Source organism: Chiloscyllium plagiosum, unplaced genomic scaffold (assembly GCF_037043375.1).
Source record: "Chiloscyllium plagiosum isolate Xiang-an unplaced genomic scaffold, Cpla_swu_hap1 HiC_scaffold_47, whole genome shotgun sequence".
In the NCBI taxonomy this organism is placed as follows: domain Eukaryota; kingdom Metazoa; phylum Chordata; class Chondrichthyes; order Orectolobiformes; family Hemiscylliidae; genus Chiloscyllium; species Chiloscyllium plagiosum.
In genome coordinates, this window is record NW_028270185.1 from 26,826,605 (window position 1) to 26,831,093 (window position 4,489).

Genomic DNA, 4,489 nt, shown 5'->3' on the forward strand with positions numbered 1-4,489 from the left:
GTCAAACTCTTTGATGCAATAATGACACCGTTCTTCAATTCCATAATGATTCACTTGAAGGAAAATAGTGTTCGATATATTGTGTCACCATAGTCTTACCAGAGCATAGGGCTCTCATTAGAGAGAAGTAGCTGCTAGTGATTTAACTTGAGGGCCACCAGACCTCAGATGAGGGAAGAGGTTGAGAAGAAGAGTCCTTCATGGTAACCTCAAGCCAGTGATGAGAATTGAGCCGATGCTGTTAGCATCATACTGCTCTGCAAACCAGCAATCCAGCCAACTGAGCTCAACCCATTCCCATGGAATGTTGGATGACAAGATATTAAACAAATTTCATTTGACAGCCAAGGGAACGATGTCAGATTCAGAGGACATGCGTTGCTGCCATTATGCCAGAGGTTAGTACAATACAGAAGACTGAATGTTCTGGGGTACAAGCATTCTGTGATGGGCTCTCTTCAAGTATTTATTTCTTCTCTTCAAGTTCAGTCTTTACCTCCCCAGAGGAGCCACCTCTCAGATGTGGGGTACTCTCTGAATGCTGAGCCATTGGTGTGCATGACAAATACATTTAACCCTCGACTTACTGGCCACTGAACTGGGCAGTACAAATTCCTAATGTGTGATATCATGTATCCATTTAACATTTCCAAACTAACCCTGTGGTGTAATTCGGCAACTGAGAACAACAAAAAAAAAGGTTTTATTGCCCACAGGTGCTCTTCATTGCCACTGATTTACTGGATTGATGTGTGATATTGAGTCAAGTCTCCAGAAATCACTCTGAATGAAGGCATTAATGATCATGGAACTGAACTGTATTGGGATCACTAACATCAGGCTGGACCCTCTCATTGTAATGGTGTCTTGTTGTTGGGACAATCCATCACTGTAGAGCTGAATTGCAGAGCTGATTTCCAGAAATGTGGTGACACTGATTACCTTTGACATCAAGACCACACTTTGTCAAGTGTGGCATCAGGAGCCCAGGCAAAACTAGAATGAATGGGTATCAGGAAGTAAACTCCGATGGATGGAGTCAAAACTGGCACAGAGTGGTTCTTAGAGGTCAGTCTTCTCATCTCCTGGTCATTTCTGCAGCAGTTCCTCAGAGTAGTGCTCTAGGCCCAACCATCTTCGGCTGCTTCATCAATGACGTGCCCTCCGTCAGAAAGTCAGAAGTGGGGATGTTTGCCGATAATTGTACAATGTTCAGCACCAGTCACAACTCATCTGATACTGAAGAAATCAATGTTTTAAGGGAGCAAGATCTCAACAATATCATGGAATTGTAGAATCCCTACTCTGCAGACAGAGGCCATTCAGCCCATTGGGTCAGCACCAACCCTCCGAAGACCATCCCACACCACCACCCTACTGGCGTAATTCTGCATTTACCATGGATAAGCTACCAAGCCTGCACAGCTTTGGACTGTGAGATGAAACCATTGAAACCAAAACCACACATACAGGTAAACTCCATGCAGATGGTCCTTCAAGGCTAGAACCTAAACTTGGGCGCCTGGTGCCGTGAGACAGCATTGATTACCACTGTGCTGCCAGATATGCTGGGTATCTGGGCTTGGGCTGAAAAATGGCAGATAAGATTCACGCCATAAAATGCAAGGCAATGACTATCTGTGATAAGAGATGACCTTCCCTCCACACCTTGACATTCAATGGTGTTAACATCAGTGAATCCCCCATTATCAATATTGGCCAGAAATTCAACTGGCCTCACCCCATCAATACAGTGGCTGGGACAGCAGGTCAGAGGGTCAGAATACTGTAGCAAACAAATCACCTCCTGACTCCCCAAACCCTGTCCACCACCTGCAAGGCACAAGTTAGGGGCGTGATGGAATACTCCCCAATTGCTTGGATGAGTGAAACTTCAACAAAACTGATGGATCTTGACACCATCCTAAACAAAGCAGTGCATTTGAATAGCACTACATCCACAAACAGTCACTATCTTCACCACTGAGAGCAGTGTGTTCAGTCTACAGGATACGTGCAGAAATTCACTAAAAGTCCTTAAACAGCACTGTCCAAAACGATGATTAGTACCATCTAGAAGAACAAGGACAGTGGATACTTGGGAACACTACCACCTGAAAGTTCCTCTCCAAGCCACTCTCCATCTTGACTTGGAAATATATCACCATGCCTTCAATGTCAGACTGGGTCAAAATCCTGGAATCCATTCCCTTATGGCATTGTGGGGGCAACCTACAGCACATGGACTGCAGCAGTTCAAGAACGCAGCTCACATCACCTCTCAAGGGCAACTGAGGTTGACTAATAAATGCTGGCCAGCAAACAATTCTTTTTGTTTACTGACACACAGAATTGGTCATGAGGAATTTGTGACCCAGTGTTCTCGCTTTACTGTGGGTATCTGTAAAAGCAGCATTGTATTCAATGTGGACCATGAATAGGAAAATGCCCTCAATCGCTAATACCTTTCACTGGAGAACTGTTTTGCATGTTGGTCAATAGCCTTAAGAGAACATCTAATTCCAGTGGCATTGTGATTCAGTTAGGATCTTTCAATTAGAATTGCACTGAGTGTGGGTTCCTAGCTAAAGGGGAACAACTTACCCCAGTGTTCAGGTGTCACTGGGAGCATCTCTCAAAGTAAAATTATACTGAGTGTGGGGAGGGGAACAACTTAGCCAGTGGCCTTGCATAAGTAGGAGTATCTCTGACTATCTCTGACATGCCTTTCCCATTACGAAGTGTTCGAATGCTGAATGAATATTCTAACAACACAAACAAGTTGTCGTCACCCTTATTCATGGAAATTCCATCTCCATATCTTGTATCGCTAAATCTTTTTAAAGTTTTGTACCCCAACTTTAGCTGTACTCGTCTTTCAAGAAACAGAGGCATACTTCTTTTTGGATGTGGTACTGTAGGGAATATTCCATCGCATTCCTGACTTGTGTCTTCGAGCTGGTGGACAGACTTTGAGGAGTCAAAAGTGAAGATGTAGTGCATTTGGATTTCAAAGGTTTTTTTTAAAGTGCTGCATGGAAGGTTAATGCTCAAGACAGGAGCTCACAGGGTTGAGTGTAATGTATTAGCATGGATTGAGACTGGATTAACATACAGAAGATGGAGAGTTGGGATTAATAGACATTTTGTAATTTGTGAAGTGCCATCAGAACCTGTCCCAGCATCTCAATTCCTTGCTATCTATGTTAATGACTTGAAGAAGGAAATAGAGAGTGAATGGGCAAAAAACTTGGAAGCTGGAGCTTTAATGCTGGAAAGTGTAAGGTCAAACACTTTGCTAGGAAGAATCAAAAAGCAAACAATTATAAATGGAGGAAGATTTCAAAAAGGTCAGCAAAGTGAGATTTGTGTGCAAAACAAAAGGTTAGCATGCATGTTCATCAAGTAATTAAGGATACAAGTGGAATTTGGGCTTTGTTACCATGGGTTTGAAGTGTAAATACAGGGAAGTCTTATTACAACTGTACAGATTGTTGAGACTCCACCTTTAGTACTGTGTATGATTCTGGTTTCCATATTTATGAAAGGAGATGCTGGTGTTGGAGGCAGTTCAAAAGATTCACTAGAGGGATTCCTGGGGTGAAAGGTTGACTTAGGAAAAATGATAACCAGATTAAGTCTTTACTCATTAGCATTTTGAAAAAGTAAGGGGTGATCTTATTGAAATATACATAATTCTGAGGGGGTTTGACAGGGTAGATGTTGAGATGATGTTTCCACTTATGTAGGGATCTTGAACAAGGGAACATAGTTGCAGAATAAGGAGACACTTACAGTCAGTTCTGCTATAATGTGGTAATTCCATTCTTGTGCAATCCCGTGTTATAAGAACATTTCGTAGTAAGAGCACCATTTGAACTAATGGGGCCGGAATAGTATTATAAATAAGACACACCTTAAAATTTTGCACTTTAGAAACAGTGTCTTCAATTTGTCAATTGCATTATAGCGATTTTGTGCTAACGAAACACACTGTAACAGAATAACCTGTACATGAAATATTGTAAAGTATGACTGATTAATTTTACCTTCAACATAACGAGTTATTTCTGCCTGCCCTTGGTATACATGTCACTAAGACAATTCCCACTTCTAGTATTGGGAGTATTTCTATCCCTTTAGTGTGATAATGACAAACATTCTGACTTTTTCTGGGCATTCAAACTGTGTCACACATTGACCTGTTTTTTTCCCTCAGCCTTTGACCTTCCAGCACAACCACATTTTTATTTTAGTGTGACGAACTCAGGATCATTTGACTTGGATTTACAGATGTATTGATTGTATTTATCTCAATCAGATGCTTCTCTTTTTACAGTTAAATTTTAATTACTGACAACAAATGCTCAGCTCTTTTTGTCAACACATATTCACAATAAGGACTCCTTGAAAAACTGAACTCACCAAGATTACAACTCTCGCGTTTCATCCTGACCACAGATGAAGATAGTTACGGTTGATGGCGGTC